At 41.8% G+C, this 26,883-nt stretch overlaps 2 long non-coding RNA genes across 4 annotated transcripts; both read left to right on the forward strand.

The window, feature by feature from the left end:
* Nucleotides 1-233: 233 nt before the first annotated feature.
* On the forward strand, nucleotides 234-26,843 carry LOC308593363. Of its 3 annotated transcripts, XR_014010916.1 has the most exons (4): nucleotides 234-2,395; nucleotides 19,290-19,362; nucleotides 21,172-21,266; nucleotides 25,252-26,843. It is a non-coding gene; the product is annotated as an uncharacterized lncRNA (long non-coding RNA). The 3 variants fall into 3 exon arrangements; XR_014010917.1 differs by lacking the exon at nucleotides 25,252-26,843 and having other exon boundaries at nucleotides 234-3,152; nucleotides 21,172-21,843; XR_014010918.1 differs by lacking the exon at nucleotides 25,252-26,843 and having other exon boundaries at nucleotides 21,172-21,843.
* On the forward strand, nucleotides 7,910-9,302 carry LOC308593375. The gene is made up of 2 exons (XR_014010931.1): nucleotides 7,910-8,608; nucleotides 8,786-9,302. It is a non-coding gene; the product is annotated as an uncharacterized lncRNA (long non-coding RNA).
* Nucleotides 26,844-26,883: the final 40 nt, after the last annotated feature.

Consider the following 26,883-nt stretch of genomic DNA (forward strand, 5'->3'; position numbering starts at 1 on the left):
TAAAGTATAGAAAGTTCCCCTGTGCAATCTCACATACATGATTCCCATACAAGTATTTTTTTTCTCTTTTAAGATAGTAAAGACAAAAAAGGGTATTAGAAAATGGCATCAATTTTATTCATCATTTCTGTTTGATAGGAAAATAAGCTCTTATAAAGGTAAAGGGACCCCTGACCGTTAGGTCCAGTCGTGGACAACTCTGAGGTTATCAAAAGTCTTTTGTATATAGGACACAAAACTATCCACTACTATAAAATGTCTAGAGAGTAATTATTGTAGATATAAAATATGTATTATACTTCTGGCTGATCCACCAGGAAGACAGGCAGCAACGCCTTTGGTTGTTGCTATGGTTACCATGGCCTAGTGGAGCATATTTTGTATCACTTTTGTCTAGCACTTTATTTACTAGGAAAAGCAGCAATTTCATCTATTATTCACAAATATTCTCTACTTCATTCACTTCCTTTTTCCACCTCCAGTTTCCTCCCATCCTTTGTTCCCATTCCCCCAGAATTTATACATTTGTCTTTCCACAGTTTGGGGGATTTTCAAATTTTCAGCCTGATGTTCCTGTGGCTACCTAATTATCTTCGCCGTAAGGTAAAGGTCGTGCACTTCCTAGTATGATTGCCAAGCTGTTTGTTCAGGAAGAAAGAAAAAGCATGTCAGGCTTTCCAGAACAGAATTGTATATGATTGTTTCAACAATTGTCCATGTATTATTTTGATATATATTCTACCCAGCGCTAAAGGCTGAAGGTGGTTTACGACATATGAAACAATGAGACAGGGAAACTTAATTCTAAAAATAACACCTCTTCCTTTCTTAAGAGGGGAATAAGATACCTTCATCATCTGAGAAGGTTGTTGGAATCGACAGAGCTCTGCTGTCATAGCTCAGTTAGTTAGAATGTGTTGCTGATAGCACGAAGGTCACAGGTTCGACCCCAATAAGGGACAGCTGCATATTCCTGCTTTCTAAGGGGTTGGACTAGATGATCCTCAGGGTCCCTTCCAACTCTATAATTCTGTGATCCATGGGAGCTTCCTAATCCAGCTCAATTTCCTTTTCTACCACCTTTCCTAACAAGTGTTCCTTAATTCATTCCTCCCACAGCCAGTGTAGCACAATTGCTTACTTAGCCCCATTAGCATTCCAGAAAACATAACACGATGAATATAAAAAATGCAAGCCATTGTAGTATAAGATATTTGTGCTGACAGCTCCATAAAAGACAAACCATGTTTACATTTTCAGGGTCAAAAAGAATCCCTTTCTTTGCTCTTCTGGAAGATATTTTCTTAGGTGGTCCTGGGTAAAACTGACAAAACATATTAGGGAGATTCTGGACCTTTTTCAAAATCTGGCAAAGAATATTACTATTATAGCCAGTTCCTAATTATAATAATTGTGCAGAAAAACATGTACAATCAGTGGTTGTGTTTTCCCCCAACCATTGTCATAGCAGCAGCCCTGGGGAAACTATTTATAGTACCTGGTGACCCTATGTTGCCTGGATAAAATCACATTATTGGTCTCAACTTATGCTGACGTTAATTGAGATTTGCTGGACATAATGAGGATGTTCTGTTCTTTTTATTTGGTGTGCTAGGGTATGGGGGGAGAGACGCATTATCTGCACTATACATTTAAGCAATACTATACCTCTTTAAAGAGTTATAGCTTTCCCAAAGAATCCAAAGCGGTTTAACAGTTAATGCACCTCTGTGTACCCCCAGAAAAAAGCACTGCTTATAGATCATTTAATTTTTACAAGCGGTTGATTCAAAAGCACCATCAAATCTTAGATCAATTTGAGGTCCGCAGATCAGTTCTGTGATTTATTTGTGGTTTTCTATGTAAAAAACATGAAGATCCCTCAGGCCATGTTTTTGTGGTTATGGTAATCACTGGATCTGTGATTTTCAACGTATACACTACCAGTGTAAGCTTTAATTTGATAGCGTTTTTTGCACAAAATTTTTTGATTTTTAAAAATATTATTTTAATTGCATTGGACACCCCTTGTTGGCATACCGGTATGTCTGTCTCAAGAGAGAATGGATTGTGCCTCCAGGGGAGAAGTCAAAACACTGCATTAGCAGCACTGAAGTGACCTCCCTTGGGTGCAAGTAGGTGGACTACCTTCCTAACTTGACAAGTCTCATCTGCTCCTCATTTCCTTCTGCAGCATGTGCATAAACCACCTTCTTGACGTTTGGACCCATGAATACTCTCATCCGCTCAATCTGCCAGAGCCTGTCTTCGCATGCAGGGGAAGTCCCTAACTCACAGAGTGTTTGAGAACCATCAACTACCCTCATCCAGTCAGTTGATGCTGTTTCCCGGGGTGTGGCCACTGTTGCATGCTGACAGCTTCTAGCAGACACAGGTGAGTGGTGAGTGCAGAGTGGGTACCAAAGATGGGCAAGGTGTTAGAATTCCTGATCCATGATTGCAGTCATGGGATTTTTGTCTTTCACATGACGGTATATTTTGACTCCACAGAGTGGGAAGTGACGGAGACAGGATGTTTGTGTTACTGTGTCCGGTGAAGTGTCCTTTGTTCTTTCTCTCTTTCTGTCTGATGCTAGAGAGGGAGCCATGTTGCAGTGCTCCGTGTGTGTTTATATGTAAATAAAGTAGATTAGCCAAAATGCTGAGGTCTGTCATGCAAGGTGCGCAAACTCTGAGGATCCCTAAGTATGCCGATGTCTGTTGGCATCGGTCGCTGTGATGTTTGGGATGAAGAAAGCTTCTGAAGCTCCCAAACAATCAACCAGGAGGGAGAGAACATGCCAGTCGGGCATGTGTCTCTGCCAGGGTCCTACTCGAGTGTAGGCTGAACTCCTGATACAAACTACCCCAGAAGGAGTACAACGTGTCCCCCACCAGAGGCACTACCCCTCCCCAAAACCCCATATGCACCACTGGGCTCCAGTGGGATGCAAATTGTGTGTGTTTGTGTGTGTGTGTGTGTGCGCACACACACACACACACACACACACTTTCTCTCAGGGGAGGGGACAGAGAAGCAAATGGAGCGTTGGTACCTACAGCACTCTCTCAAAATTCCAAATATGCCCATAGACACAAATAGGCTCACAACCCCTAGAACTATCAGAAGTCTGCCAGTAGAAAACCTATCAGTAAGTTTCCTTGACATTTCTTATTCAGCCAGATGACAGTCTTCATTTGTTATGTGGGATGCACATCTGCCAGCATAAATAGTTTTTATGTGCTTGACACCAAGTTGTCCATTAATAAGTTGAATTGCTGTGATAGTTTTCATGTTAGGGATAACAGTATCCCAGCTGCTACATACAGTATATGTTATGTCAATTATTATGAGCATAAATAAGGCTAAGTCACCTTGGCAGTCACTATATTACCTGAAAGTTAAATCCATCACTAGGAAACCACAGTAAATTAGGAGACACACATGCTTTGAATGAAAATAATAAATGGAATGAGATAATAATAATTAAAATTGTTAAAAGAAGGCATATATGTTATTCAGATCATGACAGTCTATGTCCACATTATAATGGAAGGAGACACTTTATACTTTAAAAACTCTGTACGACTCATGTCCATCCCTATGCTGTAGACTAAAAACTCTGTACGACTCATGTCCATCCCTATGCTGTATTATGATCATTCAAAATGCTAAGCAAAGGGTTAATGCTCACCAGGGCTATAGAACTCTGTGATGTCATATGCCAGATTCAGTTGTGTCAGTTGGTACAGTTATGGCAGTTATGAACAGTCTTTTGTGTTAGAGCAGCTGAGCAGTACCCTCCCAGTATATGGGGATAAGACATCATTGTAACAAAGCTCAATTACTATTGGCTACCTAAAGATTTATTCATCTTTGACAAATGTTATATTCAGATATATTCCATGAACATATTGATCAATAAGTCAATAATGCACTGGGCACAGAAAGGTTGCATTAAAATTGCTCTGCTGGTAAAGAGCAAACTACTAATTAATATATAGCTATAGCTACTACTAATAAAGCCTATAAAAATGTCATGGGTGATTCATGGCTTATGTAGACATTAATAAATTATTGACTCATAGCATGTTCTTGGCTTCTGAAGATGTTTGAAATTTGGAAAATAGATCTGGTTGAATATATATATTATAAAAAATAAAAATAAGCAAAAGTATATAAGCCTTGAATATGCAAGCCCAATACAATTCAAAGTTGAATGTGCTTAAATTCACTGACTGAAATTAATAGGTCTGTACATTCTAAATCAGTCCTGTATTATGACCACTTTCTATCTCCCTTTTCACTGGAAAAAAAAAACATTAGATACTAGCAGGAGATCCTCTGAGACATCACATCTGTCTGTGAACCCTGCATCAAAGTTTTCCTCAAAGTAAATTGTGGATGTTTAATCCCTGCTGAGTCAGTCTGAGACAATTGCAATAAATCTGCTGTCATAGATAAGAATGGATCATAATAAGATCATAATATGCCCAATGTTAACTTGACATACAATAGGGAAAAGCACACTCCAGGAACGTAATGAAAATATATGTATCCTGCAATCTAAGATGGGCTGCTCCAGTGTATAGTCCACTGTGGATGCATGACTAAGGCAGATTAATCTTGATGTAGGAAAATGTAGCCTTCAGAAAACCACGAGTGCTGAAGAAAAAAAATGATCAGGCCAGTTTAAAACTAGAAGGTGTTCTACTTTCCTGACAGAATTATCTTCTCTCCTCACCCTGATTGCTGTTCACCCAACTCTCCAGAGCTGATTTGTGGGGCATGGGGAGCACGTGGGAGGAGGAGGAGGAGGAGGAGGAGGAGGAGGAGGAGGAGGAAGCCCCATTGTACTAGTGGAACATGCTGTGGTGGCTCTGCTAATGCAATTATTTAGTAGGCCTCTTTTCAGAATTCATTTTCAATTTGTTGGCCTACATCTAACCTATTACCACTTCCAAACACTTGTGTAGCACCTCAGCTGCCTCTCCTGAGTCTGATGGAACAAAGAGACTGAGCTGGGTATCATCCACATATTGGTGACTCTTCACTCCAAAACTCCTAATGACAGCTCCCACCATTTTCATATAGAAGTTAAATAGTGTGGAGAACATGATTGGAACACTACAGGGAAGCTCTCATGCCATCGAACAGTGGTCTCCTATAATTACTTTCTGAAAACAGCTCTGGATGTAAGAGCAGAACCATTGAAATAAAGTGTCCCCAGTCCTCACCTCCATGAGCCACTCCAAAGGAGACCATGGTCTATGGTATTGAAAGTCAAGAAGAATGAACAGGCTCCCAATCCCCATCTTTCTTTTGATAAATAATATTAAACTGGATGACCAAAGCAGTTTCAGTTCTATGACGGGACCTGAAGTGAACTGCCCTGAGACCTCCAGGTATAGGGCTGTATATAAACTATAATCATCATCATCATCATCATCATCATCATCAATCTCCTTCAAACATGCCTAACGCTTGACCACCTTCATCATTTTGAGGACCCTACCGACAAGGGGATATTTGCTACTTGAAGCTACACACTTAGTTGGCTGCTTATCAGTCAGTCAGGAACTATATTGTGTTTGAAGAGAAGTATATTAGGTTCCATTTTTAATCTATTAAAAATGGCATAACAGAAAAGAGGTATTCTCCAACTCATATCAGTGGGGTTTTGTTTTGTTTTTTGTTTTTAGTATCCTGCATCTTTGCAATGCAAGAGATTTAACTCCCTCAGGTCCCCCCCCCATATATGTATGTGTATCTCTCCTATTTTTTGTGACTATGATAACAGTTGAAAACACCCACAGTTTTTGCATTGCTTTTGGCAAAGTGGCCTACTTAGCAAATGCTTTAAAAGTTCTGGCTTTCCTAGTTTCTGTGTCATTTAATTTTATTACATTCTCAAATATTAAATAATCATAAATAATGAAGACTCTAGGTTGAGATATGCCAGGAAAAATGTTTAAACTTGAGAACATAGTTTGGGGCCATAGTTTTCAGAACTTGAAGACCAAACTAGGGTGCCTCTAATATTTGACTGCTTTTAAAAAGCCTATTTTATAAATAATGTCATGGCCAATAATGCCATGCCTTGATTAATACTGCACAGAAACTACTTTAAGTTTGTGTGTGTGTGGATAATTTTACCACAGCCAATGGATAACCTATTTCCACAAATGTTTCCATGTTCCTGGTGAAAATCTTTCTTTGTTGATTTGAAGCAGAGGAGGTGGCAGGCAATCACAGGAGCACTAGAGCAGCTTTGGTTTTTTTTTAAGGAGGGTTATTGTCCATCTCTGGGATGCAGGTGGCGCTGTGGGTGAAACCACAGAGCTTAGGACTTGCCGATCAGAAGGTCGGTGGTTCGAATCCCCGCAATGGGGTGAGCTCCCGTTGCTCAGTCCCTGCTCCTGCCAACCTAGAAGTTCGAAAGCACGTCAAAGTGCAAGTAGATAAATAGGTACCGCTCCGGTGGGAAGGTAAACGGCATTTTCGTGCGCTGCTCTGGTTCGCCAGAAGCGGCTTAGTCATGCTGGCCACATGACCCGGAAGCTGTACACCGGCTCCCTCGGCCAATAAAGCAAGATGAGCACCGCAACCCCAGAGTCGGTCACGACTTGACCTAATGGTCAGGGGTCTCTTTACCTTTTTATTGTCCATCTCTAGACTGCCTTCTTTGACTTCTATGTCTACAAAACATTACAAAGCATTGTAGATGTTGTGGGGGGAAGCACTCCCCCCCCTGCTTGATTATCAATTTATATTTTCATGTCTGAAAACTCACCCATGGTTGAGTTGCAAATTCAAGAGTAAATGTCTGAGACAAATCTTCTTCAGAAATGAGTGAGAATGTTTTGGCTGGAACTTTAATTTTATATGTTCTTTGAGTCATGTTCTTTATTAGTGCAATTTATAGTCTTCATTCTCACGGGTTACCCTATTTACGCATGTTAACTAAATCCCCAATTAATAGTAGACATATTTTCACAACTCCTGCTTATTTACAAAATCTTGTAAGGAAAGAGGAGGGAGATGGAATAGCAGCTGCTACTTTAAGGCATAAAATTAGACCAATCATTCTTATTTTGGAACACATAGGATTCTGCATTTAGACTCTTGTGCAAAACAATATGCATGATGGTAATTCAGTAATTTTTAACTGAGCCACACATGTATGTTTCCAAGCTACACATGAGTCTCTGTGCAAGTCAGTAAGGCAGAACTGACTGAAATTCCAGGCTGCAGTTAGTGTTACATTATAACATTGTGCTTATACAAGAGAGATAGATGTATGTAGATGGATTTTTGGTTAGTCATGGCATTAAAGTTGGGAGAAACCAAAGCTCAGTCGTAGAGCACAAGATGTGCACAGAGAAGGTGCCATGTTCAGTCATGGCATTTCCAGATAAAAAGTCCAGTGGTGGCAATATGCAAGTCCTCTGCTTGAGACCCAAGATATCTGCTGCTACTTAGATGGTAAAGAAGCCTGACCTGCTATAAAGCAGCTTTCTAAGTGTGGAAGATGCATTTGCACTCATGGTCAGTTTTTGTCTAATAAAATAGGAGTAATCCCACCCTGTTCTCTTTCTAACCCATTTTGCTGATCAATCATATCTGAAGCTAAGATGACTGTGAGGCCTAATTGAAATTCATGGAGTCACAGAAGGATGCCAGGAAGTCCGGGGGTGGGAAGACCTTGGTCCCCTCCTCCCAAGAATTACCATGTCTATCCTTATTTCCTTTCTAAAAAGTCCCTTGAAAGCATATGATTGTTGAAGCCATTATAAAAATAAGAGCCCTCTTCATAACTTTGCAGTGATGAATAGTTTTCTGGTGTACAATTGGAATAACATGCATATATATATATATATATATATATATATATATATATATATATATATCCACCCACATATATAATCATTTTTGATTATAGGCAAAATCAAGTGGACTCAAATTATAGAGATATACAACCATGTGAATCACACAGCATTCATATCTTAAAGCAATTAAGAGCTCACAACAAAAGCAGAAGTGGTGATGGAGACATAGAGAATACTTGGGCAAGATTTAAAAATATAGAATTGATGGATACAGGAACTCTTAGCATACTTATCTAGGAAATTTCAGAAGCACAGCCTGACAAATGTCTCGATTATAGAAAGAGAATGAAGAAGAAGGACACATGAGTGCTGGCTTCAGAGAACAAAGTTGCTTGCTCTGCCTGGAACAATGAGGACATGGAACTAAATGGGAGGTTGTCACTGAGAGAAAGACAGAAATCTAGGGAGCCAACCAGAAAGAGACACCTAAGATTACAGTAGACAGCAAGAGGCGATACAAGTTGATGGTGATCGTGTTTTATACATTAAAAAAGATTAAGAGGAATGTAGAAGAACCTGTCTAGGCATGACCAGCAGGCTGGCAGGAAGAAGGATGGACTTAATCCTAGATGCATGGAAACCAGTATCTTTATAAGTGCGGTGTTGGTTTTTTTGGTATATTATTTTTTACTCTTTAACCTGTTATAGTTTGACATAGCTTAATAACATTTGAACTATCAGTGTTTGATTCAGATGGTGGGAGAACTCCAGTGGCCAGGTACAGTGGCGTAGCGTGGGTTGTCAGCACCCGGGGCAAGGCAAGTAATTTGCGCCCCCTAACCCGTGGATTTGCGCCCCCTAACCCGTGGATTTGCGCCCCCTAACCCTAACCCCCAGATGTTGCGCCCGGTGCGGCTGGCCCCCCCTGCACCCCCCACGCTACGCCACTGGCCAGGTATGCACTTTGAACAGGGTGGTAGAGTCCCCGTTTTATTTTTCATATTTATTTGCAGATTCGCAAGCCACTTCATAACCCAAAGTTACCAAAGTGGTGTACAATAAACAGTTTAAAATAAAAAAAATACAAACTCAGTGAACAGAAGAACAATAAGAACATTCAGAGGAAGCCTTCATAAACAAATATGTCTTTAATTAATGTGCTTGCTAATTTCAATTTGTAAGTGATTTCAGGGGCTCTTGGTGGGTGTTGAGCGTTCAACTCATTTTTTGAACCAACACAAGAATGAGTGCTAGTGCAAGAGGATTTCCCCCTCTCCTCCTCCCACTCACATCCTTTGCAACCCAAAATACTGCTCTGGAATATTGGGGGTTGGAAGAACATGCCCAGGACAAATTTAGGGGACACAGGGGAAGGAGAGGGGGAGAAGTTCCACCACACAAGGAAAAATACTTGCACTGACAGTACATTCACCTTAGTGCTATGCTGAATACAATCCATATTATAATATCCCCCCCCCCCCCAATCGCAAACTGGAAATCTTTTTTTTTTTAATGAATACTTTAATTCTTTAATATTTTGTACAGGTGCACAGATGGGCATTCAAGCATTCAGCATAGGCATATATCCATAGCAAAAACAGCAAAGTGATGTACTTGGGTAATAGTACACACACCGGAAATCTAACCAAAAATCCACTGGTCAAAATGTATCATAGTGAAACCAATTGCTGGTCTGGCTATGAATAAAACACCTCTCTGGCACTAAATTCTACAGGCTGACACTCATGCTGCAGGGTGTTGGTACTTTATAAAGCCTTTCCCTGACATCCTGATTATTGAATGTTATGCAAGGCAGCGGGGGGGGGGGGGGAGAAGGGGAGAGAGAAGATGCATGATTAGAATAAGGGTGATTTTAATAGTAGCTTAATGCAGTAGGGAAGATGTAGTGCAGCAATAAAAATGTAAAATGTTAGAAAATAGGTTCCATAAACCTGGATTTATGCTATTTTTGTACATTTCAAATTTTCTTCAGCTCTGCAAATTGCAAGGGATGTTTAGATGGTAAAGGATAGGTTTCGTTAACAAACCCTGATGGAAGGAATTTGTCACTGAACTGAAACTGGCTCATTTATGTGGATTCTCCAAGATTAGTGGAGTGGATGGCATACAGGCAACTCCTCATTTGCGTTCTGAGACACTGCACATTTAAGTGAAGTCATGTATATTGGGAACACCATTGAAAAAGCCTGAAAACACCCTCTAAAATTAAACTGTGACTGGAGAAACCTTATAAAAAAAACAAAAATTCATCAAACTCCACAATAATCGGTTCCTCCAAACTTTCTTGCTCGAACTCCCAACTCTCCATAGGCCTCAAAGGAGGAAAGGCTCCTGAAATTGCACTTGCAAAGGATTGTGGGATTGCTAGATTTTTGTCCCCCCCCCTTTTTTTTGCTGTTTTTGCACTCTTTTTAAGGTCCACTTTGGCTCCTTTTCATGCCACTTCTGGGTTCACTGCAGTGTGTACAGTTATAGTTACACATGCCTTGAACATGTGCAAATGGGGAGTTGTCTGTACAAAACAAATTTTGCTTGGGTTTCATGAATATCGAATTTAGACCCTGAAGTTATTGATCCTTCTCAGCAACTTAGACCTCCTAGAGCTGCTACTTTAGATTTTCTCTGAAAGAAATGCCCTTGCCCTCAAAAGAATATTTACTCAGTTGTGTCTCAGCATCTCAACATCTCAATATCTAAAATAAATAGGAAATTATTGGATTAATGAGGGTCAGAACCTTATTAAGCATAGATCTACACAGATACTAAGAGCCATGAGGGACCTGCCAGTTTTGACCTTCCCCCAACACTTGCATAATTTAAGGTACTATGGTTAAATGTTCTTGCTAACATGCCACAGCTTGTCCAGCCTGCAGAACAGAGTTTCTAACATTGCTTCAAAGCCTGGAACTGCTCAGTGTTCTGACTCAGGGCCAGACTAGAAACAATCCAGCCGTGGGTTTAGAATAACAATTGGAGGCATGCTGGGGTAGGGCGAACACGGGAATGGATTGGTTTGGACTAGGAATGGAAGGATCTATCCATCTTGTTTCCGTCCAGTTCTCATTTTTCAAATCTTAAATTTCTACAGCCACATATAGCTTGTGAAACATAGACCACTTACAAACGCCATCTCCAACTTCTCAAAAGATTCCATCAACGGTGTCTCCGAAAAATATTTTACATCACTTGGGAAGACAGGCGAACTAATATCAGTGTACCGGATGATGCAAAGATCACCAATGTTGAAGCAATGATTCTCCAACATCAACTTCGTTGGACTGGTCATGTTGTGCGGATGCCTGATGATCTTCTTCCAAAGCAACTACTCTATTCCGAACTTAAAAATGGAAAGTGTGGTGGTCAACAAAAGAGGTTTAAAGACTGTCTCAAGGAAAATCTAAAAAAAAGTAGTATAAAAACCGACAACTGGGAAACACTGGCCTGCAAGCGTTCCAGTTGGAGAACAGCCTTTACCAAAGGTGTCATGGACTTTGAAGACACTCGAACTCAGAATGGAAGGGGAAAACGTGCTAAGAGGAAGGCATGCTTGGCAAATCCACACCGCGATCAAGTCCCACCTGGGAACCAATGTCCCCACTGTGGAAGGACGTGTGGATTCAGAATTGGCCTCCACAGTTACTTACAGACTCGTTGTTAAAACCGTGTTTATGGAAGACAATCTTACTCGGTTAAGAAGAAGAAGAAATATTTGGAGGGGGGGAATCTTCATGGAAATTCTTCAGCATTTTAGTGTGAATTTCTCCTAATAAACATATTTTTGCATGCAGTTTTGATTAATGTACACATTTTTGCAAGCAATTCCTCCTTATATAATGCATTTTAGTATGTAATTTTCACCAATATATTCGTTATGATGTACATTTCCTCCTAATTTATTAATTTTTGTAAACATTGTTAAGTTGGAGAACTTCAAAATTCAAAATGAATTTTGAAGGATAGTTGTGTCTCAGTTCTCATATTGTTTCAGAAAACGTGGATTTGATGGATTTGGCTTCAATAAGCAAACTGAATGGAATCCCTTCCACTATCCGTAATTAAGACTGAGACCTTGGCCTGAAGGAAGTGGGGCTTCGACCCATGATCTTCAGCTAAGGCTCCATGACAAATCCCCTTATACTTGCTATTGCAGTGAATGGGACCTCTTTTTAAAAAATGCTAACTGGGTGAATGGAGTCTCGTCTTTGGCTCCTAGTGCTTAGAGGGCACCAAGGAACAGGAGATTGTTTATTGTAAAACAATTCATATGTAATTCTTATTGCTTAAATAATAGGGCTATCATACAGGAGCAGCCATAGTTTGGAAGGCACACTATGAGGACTTGTATAGAAGAATATAGATCCATGATTTGGTGTGAGGCCACATCTACTACAATGAGTAGGGAAGGCTAAACATTGGCAAGGTACTCCCATGGTAAATGTTGGCATCTGATAAACCTGCTTAGTAATTCTATTCCTTTAAAAATGCTATTAGCAGAGAAGTGTTAGAGAGTCTGTTGAGACTGATGCCCTTAAAAACCACACATGATGAGATATCTTGGCTGTTAGCACTGCTTTCAGTGAAGACCTTGCTTGCCCACATATTGGTTGGGCAATTTGTCCAATGGACACATGCCAGACTTTTGAACGGTTTATCTACATAGCTTTGCATAAATACCAAGGCTGATGCCATCACATCTGCAAAATGTTCCAGATATTTATAACACTACCAGGCTATTAATATGCTAAAATGGAGGGAGGTAGTGGAGGGGCTATGTACTGAGCATCATTGGGTTTACCAGAAGTGGGTTAAGATATTTTACAATGTCATTGTACTAAACTTCTATAGTTGAGAGAGAGAGAGAGAGAGAGAGAGAGAGAGAGAGAGAGAGAGAGAGAGAACCACAAGTGTTATTATGATAAACATGCTTTGTGACATTTGGCACTGTGAAATGAGGGCGGGGGGAGATCCTTTGTAGGGAATAGCTTCATTGCCACAGATGGATCAAGGACAGACCTATGAATCAGCATCAGTGCTCTCAGTTGGTGCTATGTGCCTAGAAAATGTCTGTTACAGTCTTAGTGATATATTTGGCTGAAGAGCTGTGAAGCTAATTTTAGGATTTATTAATTACAAGTATTTTTATACTGTCCTTCAATCATATTCACAGGCAGGTTATAAAAATAATAAAAGAATTAAAATATAAATACAACAAATAAAATAAGCTAAGAGCCCAAAAGCAGCACAAAGCAACATTAAAAGCACATCTTAAAAGTTCAGGCTGATAAAAAGTTGCTAACATAATAATAATGGAAGTGCTAGGACAGGTCCTTCAGCTGCCAAGGTGCCACAGCTGAGAAGGCCCCTTCTCTGGCACCTTCCTCATCTCAAATGGTGGGGACACCTACAGGCGATCTTCTTTTAACAATCTTAATTTACAGATAGACACATATGGGGAAAGGCAATTCTTCAAGGATTCAAGCCCTAAGCCATGAGGAACTTTAAGAGTCAAAATCAGCACTTTGAATGGACCTGGAAATGGATTGGGAGCCAATGTTATTTGTAACACAGGCAATGGAGGCTGACCCTTTAGGGTAAACAGGGCACACTGCCTCACTAATCTTACTCTGCCCCCTTGCCAGCCTTCAGCGGCTTACGTTCTTACTTTCAACCAGCCCAAGGGGTGGCCCTGCCTCAGTGTTGCCCTTTTACAAGTCATGGGGTGGGGAGGGAGGATGATGCGGGACAGAACGATAATTAGGTAGTCACTGACTCTGGATTCACCTACTATTGGTCTCTTTCCTTCTGCCCTACCAGTCCCAATGGGCACCAGCCACCACTGGGCATGGGAACAGAAAAAGCTGCCTTGTACTGAGCCAGACCATTGATTGTATAGCCAACCATCTAGCTATATCTGTATTTGATTGTATTTGATTCCTTTGCTATGGCTTGTGGCTGATGCAAATAAAGATTTTATCTATCTATCCATCTAACTCAGTATTGTTTGCTTATTGACAGGCAGTAGCTCTCCCTGGTTTCTCTCTGGAGAAGTGAGAGACTGAACCTGGGACCAGGGGCAGATCTACTATGGAACCAATGAAGCTTCAGCTTCAGGGTCCCATCCCAGAGGGATGTAGTAGGGGTTTTTTGAGGGTTTTTTAAGGTGGTGATCTGTCATAGAACAACCCCACTGAAAAAGATAACAGTGGTTACCCAGACCTTGTTGCTGGTTGTAAAGAGGCCCTCATATCAGTTCAAGTTTCAGGTCCCCCAAAATGTAGGTCCAACCTGAGACTTTCTGCATGTGAAGCAGGTGCTCTGCCACTGAGTGATTGTCCTTCCCTTCCGTACCCTGCCCCCCACCCAATCCTTGGCCCAGATACCCTCAGTAGGCCCGCCTCCTTTTTGCTGCTTTTGTACCAGTCCACCTAGGAGCTGATGAGATGAGCAAGGGCTACAACTCCTTTCATTGCACGCTTCTTTTGGAGGAGCAGGTGAACATGCAGTGGCAGTAGGGAGGAGGAGCAGGGCCACTGAACTCCTTCCCGGGGTATGGACCTTGGCAGGTGCCTGACTACTGAGCCCTGATGGCAGCATTGCTCACCTGAGAATTCTATGTTCTCCCCAAACATGGAAAGATCCTATCTTTCAGAAGAACCTTTTCAGGTATCAAATACTGTAGATTTAGCATATAAATGGTGTAGTGACGCCTACATTTCCCAAACAGAATGCTGATATGATCATTTTGATGCTGTGAAAATTACCTTGTTCACCAAGAAGAAAGCAGTTAATCTCACTACCGTTTGCATTATCAGTATTTGTGATCAGTGACAAGATACTCAAGGCCAGGCCTATCAAACCATTCTGCCATGCCTGAAATTGCCAAGCCAGATGTTAAGCAGGTGATTATATCTAAGAAGAGAATGCATTTGTGTCCCAGAAAGTGAAAGATTGGAATGAAGGTTGCTGGAGAAGAAAGAATGACTTACATTTTGTAATAATAATCACCAGGTAAGGAGGAAATCAGCCCTGAGTGCTCACTGGAAGGACAGATCCTGAAGCTGAGGCTCCAATACTTTGGCCACCTCATGAGAAGGGAAGACTTCCTGGAAAAGACCCTGATGTTAGGAAAGATTGAGGGCACAAGGAGAAGGGGACGACAGAGGACGAGATGGTTGGACAGTGTTCTCGAAGCTACCAGCATGAGTTTGACCAAACTGCGGGAGGCAGTGGAAGACAGGAGTGCCTGTCGTGCTCTGGTCCAGGGGGTCACGAAGAGTCAGACACGACTAAACAACTAAACAACAAGGAGGAGGAGGAGGAGGACAAAAGGGATAGTGAGTCATTATCAGGCAGCTCACATTGAAGTTATGATATGGCTTCAAGATTAGTTAATGGAATTATAATCCTTTCACCAGAATAGTTAATTGTCCACATTATTTGAATAATTTAAAAGCATGGGTTTAGCATAATAAAAACACAATTTTTAATAGGTGGCGTTTTAAGATCCAAGGCAGCAGTGTTTATGGGCACAATCTCCCACTCAACTTTCTCCCCTCCACTAAAAACCTCTTGCCCACGCTAAACACTTGAACTCCTACATTAGATTCTTCACTGAATTGTGAAAGAAGGTTTGTTGAGGGAAGATTGTAACCTTCAGGTATTCAGTCAGGTATTCAGTCGATGCCTTCCCTGCCATGTTAGGTAAATGAGGCAGCCCAGCCCTTTAGAAAGGAATTCCTTCTACCTTATTGATGCTTCTCAAAGAGTCCAGTGTAGACCTGATATTTGGGGGGCAGGATTGCAATCAGCAATTTCATCACCAGTTTCTTTGGCACCGAGTTCTTGTGTTGTGCTGATGGCTAATTTCTCTCTCAATGACAGGTTTGCCCCAGTGTGTAATTTACATGGATTTGCTTTGTGTCAAATTTTAATGTCACATCTGAATCAACATCAGAAAGACAAAGCTTTAATCAGCTCTAACATTATACTCTCTGGAGTTTGAGTTTAAGCTGTGTGGAATAAGATGGCCTAAGCTAAATCCACTTCACATAAATCTCTTGTGCATCCATCTTTCTTACAGTCCACATGGCTTCCTGTGCATATGTCCATGGAATGGCCATTGTTTCCACAGCAGGAGTCTGTATGTAGCTGTATGAAGCTGGGTGTTATTAGAACTGACAGACCACTTCTCCCTCAAGGATCTGTTGTCAGCCCAAATTGGTTGCAGGAGTGGACATAATTATTGCTGTATGATAACTGCAGCAAATTTGCCCTCTGACCATGAGTGCCTATTATACTGCAGCTATCCTTCCTTTCAGCTCATCCTTATTTTACAGAATAAGCTACATCAGGGGTAGGCAGACATCAGACTTGTGGGATCTTTGTAATTTGTATGATATGCATGATATAATACATCATCATAATAATAATTTATTATTTATACCCCACCCATCTGGCTGGGTTTCCCCAGCTACTCTGGGCAGCTTCCAACAGAACACTAAAATACAATAACCTATTAAACATTAAAAGCTTCCCTAAACAGGGCTGCCTTCAGATGTCTTCTAAAAGTCTGGTAGTTGTTTTTCTCTTTGACATCTGGTGGGAGGGCATTCCACAGGGTGGGTGCCACTACCGAGTAGGCCCTCTGCCTGGTTCCCTGTAACTTGGCTTCTCGCGGTGAGGGAACTGCCAGAAGGCCCTCGGCGCTGGACCTCAGTGTCCGGGCAGAACGATGGGGGTGGAGATGCTCCTTCAGGTATACTGGACTGAGGCCGTTTAGGGCATACAGATAACTTGTTTTTAATAAATCAGCAGTGTTGATAAGGAATGGCACAGCTACAAAGTTTACAAAACAAAATCCACCACTGTTCACATCAGTCAGCAGTTACCAATATTTGCATTACCAAAACATTAGGGTTGGCAGGATGGAGATTTCCCCCCCCCCCAAAAAAAACACCCTATCAAGGGTTGGGACCTTGTGATGTCACAAGGCAGAGGAATGTCACATGATCACCAACTCTTGCAAGAACAGTTTATTGGTAAACTTGTACAGGGTCTTATTAAAGGCTGATAAAAATGGTGATGAGAGAGAAAATAGGAGGAAATCAACTTTTGAGAGGGGGGACTGTTATTTTTCCATTTCAATAGAAAAATGGAAATTTAGGGTGAAATAGAGAAACTTATTGTGCAACCGATAATGATAATGTTCCACTAATTACACTGCTTCAAAACTCCTAGATCCAAAGGTAATAATGTTGCTAACTGAATGAACTAACCACATCTCAGCTTGATCAGAGATCATCTAGGGGAGTGCTGTTGGTTGTCTCTCATGTTACAAAACCTGACTAGGCTCAACCGGAAGTCAGGCATGTAGCGTTGCTATTTCCACACTGTGGAACGCTTCTCCCAGCAGGCATTCATAGGTTTACTTTCATGTGTCTCTTGAAAACTTTGTTTATGCCAACAGGTCTATTGGGTTGTTTTGTTTTCTTTAGCTGAGCCAGTCATTTATTATTATTATTATTTTGTGATTTTGAATTGTCTTTATAGTACAGTGGTACCCCGCAAGACGAACGCCTCGCAAGACGGAAAACCCGCTAGACGAAAGGGTTTTCCGTTTTGGAGGCGCTTCGCAAAACGAATTTCCCTATGGGCTTCCTTCGCAAGACGAAAGCCCATAGGGAAATCTCCGGGACAGCGGGGAAGCGCAGCGCTTCTTCCCCACTGTCCTCGGACCTCCTCCGAAGGCTGGCAGTGGGGCGGAAAGCCCTTCTCCCTGCGCCAGCCTTCGGAAGGCTCCTCCAAAGGCTGGCGGTGGGGCGGAAAGCCCTTCGCCCCGCGCCAGCCTTCAGAAGGCTCCTCCGAAGGCTGGCGGTGGGGAGAAAAGCCCTTCTCCCCGCGCCAGCCTTCGGAAGGCTGCTCCGAAGGCTGGCGGTGGGGCGGAAAGCCCTTCTCCCCGCGCCAGCCTTCGGAAGCCTGCTCCGAAGGCTGGCGGTGGGGCGGAAAGCCCTTCTCCCCGCGCCAGCCTTCGGAAGGCTCCTCCGAAGGCTGGCGGTGGGGAGAAAAGCCCTTCTCCCCGCGCCAGCCTTCGGAAGGCTGCTCCGAAGGTTGGCGGTGGGGCGGAAAGCCCTTCTCCCCACGCCAGCCTTCGGATGGCTGTCCTGAAGACTTGCAGTGGGAGGAGGGTTTTCCTTCCCACCGCCAACATTCAGAATGCTGTTCTGAATGTTGGCGGTGGGGAGGAAAAACCCTCCTCCCACCGCAAGCCCCGGGAACAGAGGAGAAGCGCTGCGCCCCTTCCCCTCTGTTCCCGTACCTTTCCTGAAGGCTTGCGGTGGGGAGAAAAGCCCTTCTCCGCACCGCCAGCCTGGCAAGCGGTTTCCATAGGAACACATTAATTGATTTTCAATGCATTCCTATGGGAAACCGTGCTTCGCAAGACGAAAAACTCGCAAGAAGAAAAAACTTGCGGAACGAATTAATTTCGTCTTGCGAGGCACCACTGTATTCTGTGTGATGCACTGCCTTGGGATTTTATGTGAGTGGGTGGTATACAAATACATTTTGTAAGTAAAGAAATAAATCTCCTCCCACATTTCACAGACAGAAATGGATATCCTTGAAACACCCTTATTCCATTATCAAGCACTTGCACACTGCCCAAACTTACATACATACACACAGGCCAGTTATGATAGCAATGATCAAATCAGTAGTGCTGTTTCACTGCCCACTTACATTAATCACACTTCATATTCACTGCATATCACATGCTTACATCTCACTTGCCTTTCACCTGACTGATTCTGCTTTCTGCTGCAAGCAGGCTGGGATGACCGTTGATTCATTGTTGATTGACATGCATGTGCTCGCTCTGCTCCTGCAGCTTGGCCTGGATAGGCAGGGACATTGCTGCTGCCACTGCACAACTACCAGTCCAAATACAAGGCCCAAACATTGTGGCCCACCAAGCAAGCATGCCACTGCTCAGCAGCAGCCACCACCCTGGCCGGTGACAGGCATTAGAGACATGCTGCTGCCGCTGCTGCCCATGTTGGTGCAGGCAGTACACGGGCAAGACTACAGCTGCCAGTACTGTGTTGAAAATGCAGGGCAATGGTGAGTACCCCACTCTGCAATCTTCCCAATAGGCAGTGTGCACTGCAGCCGTACTGCTCTCCCTCCTCAAAGGTGAACATGGGGAAGAAGGGAAGCATGGCAGAGGTGGCTGATCAGAGATTTGGACTGCTAGATAGAAGTCACAGATCCTGAAATCTTCAAATTCCACCAGATATGGAACAGATCTTGGTTCCGATATCTCTTCCTGCATCATAGACATGTGGGGAAAAATACCTTCTGGTATTATTCATGTACTGAAATAAATGATTTATTGTTAGTTTTCATTTTGTTTTCCTGCACTGCAAACATTCTTTTTGCAGGCTTTTATAAAGGAATTTCTGATCTGAGGCAACAGGTGGATAAGTGGTCTGTGCATGGTGATTGCTACTTCAAGTGAGTCTTAAGGGATGATTCTGCTTTCTTTTAAAATCTGTAAAACGTTTTGGTAAATTTCAGTTCCGCAGCAGATATATTGGTTGGGTTGGTTAAGAGTTAATGAATGAAACATAATATGCCTAGAGAAGATCAAGGAGGGCAAATTGATTACAAAAACTAAATAAATAAATGCAGATTATTTATACAGTATCTTGATAAGAATAGAGAATGTGGAAATTAGACTTCTTTCATTTATATATTGACTTGGAACAGTGTGACATAGTGTATTCTATTACTCCTTAGAGGAGACACACACTTTTTAAATAAAATGCAATGACTGAGCAAAATGAAGCAGAAGGTCGCTTTGGGACTGCGGATGATCTTCTTAGCCAATTGTTCAGTTTTATCAATAGTGTGTCAAATACATTTCAAATTTGGTTGTAACTATTACTATATTATTATGGATTCAGGTAGGTAGCCGTGTTGGTCTGATGCAGTCAAAATAAATAAAAAAATAGTCCAGTAGCACCTTAGAGACCTACTAAGTTTTATTTCAGTATGAGCTTTTGTGTGCCTGCACACTTCTTCAGTGTGCATTTATATTACTAGGTTTGTATTGCACTTCCAGGAATAATATACTTCTCAAAATAGAGCAACACAAAAAAACAGAAACAAAAAACCCCAGGCTAATAAATGGTTTTACATTTGTGATTAAAGCTGCTAATTGTAAACAACCTGCAATTTGTTAGTCAAAAGATCCAGCTTGCAGGTAGTGGACAATTTTTTGGTCAGAATTGTTTGCTATGCCTAGCAGATGTAAAATGAAGAATTCACATAGTAAGGCAGCAGGCATTAAGATGAAAAATATGTCAAGGTTACTTTCACAGTAATTCCCAAAGAATTTATATCTGGACTAAGATTCATCGTTGTTGCCTGAGGGGGGTCTGGCATGACAGACAGAACAATGACAGACAGAACAATGATAAAGTGCTCTTCTAAATTTAAGGGCTATTTATTTAATTCATTATGGGTGTGGACAGTGTTTTTGTGTGGCGGTACTCACCAGCACAGAGAACTAGCAAATCTTTTTTGTGGCTGCCCATAGCAGCAATTTTGTGCTGGCATCAATGGCATTTTTATGAAGTAATTAGTACCAGCACCTCAATCTTTAAAAAAAACAAAGAATTTTTAAAAGAATTGGGTGTGGAAAGACCACTTTTCTCAGGACAACCCACCACTGCCATGTTGCAATGCCAATGGAAGCTCCACTCCCTCCCCAGAAGCCTAACTGTACCTCGAGGAAGGATATTTCAAATTCAAAATGTTAATGAGCATTTTTGAAAGTGGTACTTTGGGGAGGAGAATTGCTGAAATTGCTTGTGCCTCCATTGCACTGAGGGAAGCCTTCTTGTCAGCTGAGTGACACCACTGAACGCAATCCATATTCAAATGCCATGCCAATGTAAAATTGGACGATGGTCCAGCGTTCAAATCCCAACTTATCCTGAACTCGGGGCAAAAGTAGTGCAATGTTTTTGCTGCAAGGCAGTTGTCTAAATCTATTCCTGGAGCTACTATGTCTACAGTTATTGAAATAATTGTATTCACACATTTTGGCTGAGCCGAGCTTCATTTGGTTAGGCTGCGTCAGCATTTCCATTGTGAAGCACACCAGTTTGAAAGGTATAAAAAAGAAACCAATCATCATAGTTGCATAAACTCTAGCGTTTGAAAGATGCAGCATCCACACAGGCAATTTTGTAATTAAGGAAATGTTATGTACTTTATCCCTTTGCGGCCGCCTCAATTATCTTTTTGAAAAGATAGTTTCTACCCTGACAAAACTAAATGTCGCTGTGATCCATCTGTCCTTCTGTGTTCAGCGGCCCCAAGCAGTGAGATGCACCCAGAACACTCCAATGGTGAGTAAGTCAGATCTGTTAATAAATTCCTGGGGAAGGGTCAGATCTGTGCATAAATTGTTTTTTGTAACCGAAAAAAACAGATCAGTTCCCTTCCAATGGAGTGAAAATGAAAGACCAAACAAACACAAGCTCCGTGTGTTAATTAAAGTTCAATGACAATGATAGATGCATTATATAACCATCAAAAAAACACGTCAGGCGAGTTTCACTCAAATCTGCTTGTGGGCTTCCCATAGGCATCTGGTTTGCCACTGTTAGAATAAAATCCTTGACTAGATAGGCCATGGGTCGGCAAACTAAGGTCCGCGGGCCGGATCAGGCCCAATTGCCTTCTGGATCCGGCCTGCGGACGGTCCAGGAATTGCCGCGTGGATCGCCAGCACTCAGTTCTTTCCCTCTCCCTCCCTCGGCAGTGGCGGCGCCTCCTCCCTCCCTCCTCCTGGCTTCTTCCCGCCCTGCCTAGAGGAAGAAGGGGGCTGGACATTGTTGGTGCCAGCAGCAGCAGCAGCAGCAGCGCTCAAGCGGCCACCATTTTAAGCAGCCCCTCTCCAGAGCCCTTTTGTGCGCCACTCATTGGCTCCGCTACCGCCAGCCCTTGCCACTTGCAAGACACAAGAGTGGACCACCCCCCTGCTGAAAAAGTTTGCTGACCCCTGAGATAGACCTTTGGTTCAATCCAGCAATGTTTTTCTTCTTAAACTGGTGTTTACTTAAACATATTTTTTCCTACCATTATAAAAAGAAGGAAAATTTAAAGCATGATTTTACTTTCTCAGATTTTACTTTAAAATACATTTGATAGTATATGACAATTACAACTCACCACTTTCAAATAATTCCTTATCAGCCTGTAGTTTTACTTCCTTTTGGATAGAGGTGTTTCGTTCACCGGCAGTGCAACCCCTTTACATATCTGCTCAGATGTCCCACTGAGCTCAGGGAGACTTCAGGTAAGCATGCATAGGAGTGCAGCCTAAAGTGATTTTAAAAAACAAACAACCTTTATTATATTGAATGTGATGCTCACCTAATTTAAAATTTAATTTTTATTACCTAGGTCCTGGTGTAATAATTGGGATAATAATTAAAGTGAAACATTTTATTAGAATAAAAGTAAAGTCCAAAGAATATGAATCATTCCTCGGAAGTCCATTTTGCAATTCCAGAACAACAGTGTTTTGAAAATATCAAAGAAACAAACTACATAAAGAGCAAGGGATGCTGGCTTAGATTTGACCATTTGACACACTGTAGTATTTTTATTCTCAGAATTTATGGGATCAAGAGACCAACAGGAGAGATTAAAGAGGTTGTCAGCTGCTAAACTAATCAGTAATTATCAAATGTTTCCACTGAGTCAGGACATTAAAGAATGTGCCTACTGAAACACTTATTACTAAATTAATAAGATGACTAATAATCAAATTGAAGTATATGAAGTCTTATTCTTTTTAAGGCAGGCAGTCCAACCTGGATATGTTAGAGGTGAGTGCTGACGATCATGGGGTGGCTCACAACATTAATCTATATTGGGAAGCATCCTGAGGCAACATTTGATTTGTGTTTTATTTCAAAACCAGGACAAAACTCTGCTCACAATATAGCTGAGGCACCTACTGTAAGTTCCATGTTTTATATTATACAGTAAGCTAACCATTTACACGGGGATTATATTCCAGGGATTATGCCTAAAGCCAAAATCATATATAGTCAAAACACTTTGGGTGCAATGGTGGGTGGCCATTGCCAAAGTCTTTCCTTCCCCCTTTTTGCCCCCTTTCCTTCCAATTTTTAATTCTTAAAAAAAAAAAAAGATTAAGCACGTAACGCTGAATGCACTCAAGTTAAATGTTTGTATATTGAGGGTCTATTGTATACTTATATATTTTTATATTATGTTTTTTCCACCCTTAGATAGAGAAATAGATTCCTTACAAGCCTAGCTAATGGAGAAACAGATACATGGATATCCGAATAAATTTAGCTTTTGGGATCATTGGTGAATATTCGTTTCACCCCTGTTCTTTCCATTCTTTTATTCGTAAACAACGTTCTTAAACTTTCATCGAACCCTTACCCCCATAGTAAGCAAATGTAATAGTCTTGCCTCCGGCACTCCACTCTACTTTAAATTAAAGGTTATAATGACACTATAAACAAAACCACAGTGGGGAGTAAATATTCGAGTCAATTTGAAACCTGGCTTTTCCTCCCTTTCTACTTGATTGAATCTATCTACCTTGCTGTGCAAATGACTAACACCAATGTTAAAAAGGGGGCATAAGAAAAGGCTTGCTGGATCAGACCAAAGATCCATCTAGTCCAGCATCTTGTTCTCACAGCAGCCAGCCAGATACACATGGAAAGCCCATAAGCAGGACTTTAATGCAACAGCACTCACTCCACGTGATTCCCAGCAACTGGTATTCAGAGATATCACACCTCTGACCATGGAGGCAGAACAGAGCCTTCATAGCTAGTAGTCTCTTTTAGCCTTATCCTCCAACCTGATCTGTAGATGTCTATGCCTGACTTGTCTAACAGTCCCTCCAAATATGCCCAATTTCACTTTGGGACCTTGTTGGACTTTGTCAGGTGTGTATGCAGGAGCCAGGCCCTGTGACCAATAGGACTCTGCAGGACTGGGGCCTTCCTAAGTTTGTTCTGAAGAGGCAAGGCGCGGCCTCACAGGTGAGGCCGATTGGTAACTCACAGCACCTGGTGGCAAGAGCTGGGAAGGGATATAAGGTCAGCATTTCCCTTCGGCTATTTGCCACAGCAACACGCCTCCTGCCTTGCTGTGTTTGGCTTCTTGCTTCCTGATCCTTGAACCTCGGCTTCTTGACTCCCTGCTTCCTGACCCTCGGACTCTTGGCTTCCTGACTCCTGGCTTCTGGACCCCTGTTCCTGCTCCCACCCCGCCATCTTTCCCCCAGCCCTGACGTCCCCTGCCAGGACTTCGATCGCCCATGAACCGGACTGTGACAGACTTCTCAAATTTAGTCTTATGCATAAAGAGATGTTCTCCATGTCTATATATACCCCTCAACATGCTCATACTCTTTTACTTAAGTCTTGCCAAGGGCTACTTTTTCAGTTTAATAACAAGTTTATCGTAATGGCTCATCAAGAATGGATTCACATTCAAGATGCATCTAGTGTATTGCTTTAAATAAAGCTTCTGTTGATTCCCTACTTCCCAGGGCTCCCCAGAGATCTCTAAGAGAACTCTCAGCGACTCCAAAAGTTCAATTCCATGGAGAAAGTCATGATATTTCAAATGAAAATATTTTTTCATTTGTCTATTTAAATATGTAGTTGAGACACAAATGTTGGGGGATTTAACAAAGCGTGAGTACCAAGTGAGGGAAACAAGGTCAAGGATGTCAAGTAGGGCAAAGTTAAGAAGAAAAGAGGTCAAGTTTCAAAACGTTAAAACAGAGCCAAGGTCAGGTTCCAATGAAGCAATGTCAAAACAAAGCAGTTAAGAGCCTGCATAGCTCCCATATGAAGGTAAGCTTGAAGAGTCATAGAAGCAAGCTCAAATGTTGTTTCACCATCAAACAAACTCAGACTGAGCTTTTAAAAAGAACTGTAGCACCATCTAGGTATCTAGCTGAGCCTAGAATGAATGAGGACTCTTAAGAGGACTAGCCAGCTTCTGTAACCATCAACTTAAACAGCACAGGGGAGACTGTAGTCTGGAGATTTTGGAGTAAAAAAAATGACCATGTTGCATGCTGCTGACAACATATATCTTTCATTTCCTCTTTCCCAAAGATGAGTCATCTGCCGGTTGGGATGGTGGGGGAAGCTCACCAGCACATGCTCCCCCCCCCCACCTCACTTAAAATGACTTTGTAACATCAAAGAGAAGACAATGTTTTTAGGTCTTTGAAAATAGGTGTTCAGTATTATCACTTTCTGCTTATGCTTTGCTTAACGTAATTATCTTTCAATTTGGTTTTACTAATTGCTTCAGGTGAGTTAAATTCTGGTAGCCTCAGCTCCCATGGAGAAAATGGCAATGGCCATTCCGTCTATCACTAATCATAAAATTAGAGAGCCCGACTCACCATGGAAACACAAGGCTCTTGAACTAATCCATCAACCTTCAAAATACAGAAGCTAAATAAAAAAACTAATGGTACAGCTGCTGCACAGAATAACAGTGGAGATAACAGGATCACACCACAGCAGGCAGACATTGGCAGTGAATTATAATTGTGTGTCACAGGAAGAAAATGGAAGCATTTCTGGCATGAGATCAGATAATGCTCATTTAATTATGGGACCATCCCACCAGGAACTGCAAAGACTCAGTGTACTTACCAGGAGCTGAATTGCATTGGGGGTGGAGGTCATTGATGGACTGATTGCTGCACATACTGGCCCTGCAAGCCACAATGCCATTGCACACAGCGAGCATTGATCTCCTAAGAGGTCAAAACAGGGAAAGGGGGCACAGTTTAGTCCCCCCTTTATTTGTAGGCAGCTTCCCATCTTCACTCGGGAATTGTATCAAAGCACCAGAATGTATAGGAAGGTTCTTTCATTAGGAATATCCTCTCAAATATCCTTCATTTTTAGAAACTTGCCCCATCTGTTTTACCAACTTGAACTAATATAATTTAACTTTCCTATACTTTTCAAGCACCTTATGATTCCCACATTTAGAAAACAGTGGAGTTGTTGACGAATCTGCAGTAGCTTTGACAATGCAAAATACCTGAGTGATATTCCTGGGAAATTGCCTGAGAGGGTTTTTTATCCTGGGAAAGCATAGATACATCTTAGTCCCACAATCTTCACCAACTTTACCTTCCTGAAGTAAGCCATGTGTCCCATTGTCAAACTGGTTCTGAAGTTTCTAGTCTGTCAGCTGTGCAGATCTCCTATCTCACACCTACACAAACACCTGTGTCAACTGTAAACGCCCCTCAGCACTCTGTCTTTCTCACACTCTCACAAGAACATGAGAGACAATGTAGTGTAGTGGTTAGAGTGCTGCTTAGGACTTGATGAAATCTCATCTCCACACAAATCACTCAGCCATGAAGCTTACCCTGTAACCTTCAGCCACTCACTGTTTCTCAACCTGACCTTCCTCACATGGTTGTGAGGAGAACTACAGTATATATGCCACTTTGAGCTCCTTGGAGCAAAGATGGGAAATAAATGTAAGAATAAATAAATAAATATTAGTATGAAAAGAAGAAGAATGACTGAAGAATGTAGCATCTGATATCTGTGGGTTAGTAACTCACACTGGAAATGAGCAACAGTTATACTGTTGGGTCAGGAACATCAGTTTTGTTTTCTATGCTTTATAAGAAGACTTCAGTGACATTTAATGCAAAGTCAAATTTTACTTTCTGTGTTCAAATTACTATTTCTCTGCTTGGAGATCTCATCGCAGAATGTGGTTCATAAACTGCAAAAGGATGTCATTGAGTTTGGGTGCCAAGCATGCAAATAACTGAAAACTGATGTTAACAACTGTGGGAATAAAATATTGTTTTTCATTCTTTTGTGGATCCTGAGTCTGATCCTCTCTGAAGTAAAATCAGCATAGCTTTTGCCACCTGTGAACCTTTGTACTACTTCTATAGCT

This window comes from Podarcis bocagei (genome assembly GCF_964188305.1).
Source record: "Podarcis bocagei genome assembly, chromosome: 8".
NCBI lineage: Eukaryota > Metazoa > Chordata > Lepidosauria > Squamata > Lacertidae > Podarcis > Podarcis bocagei.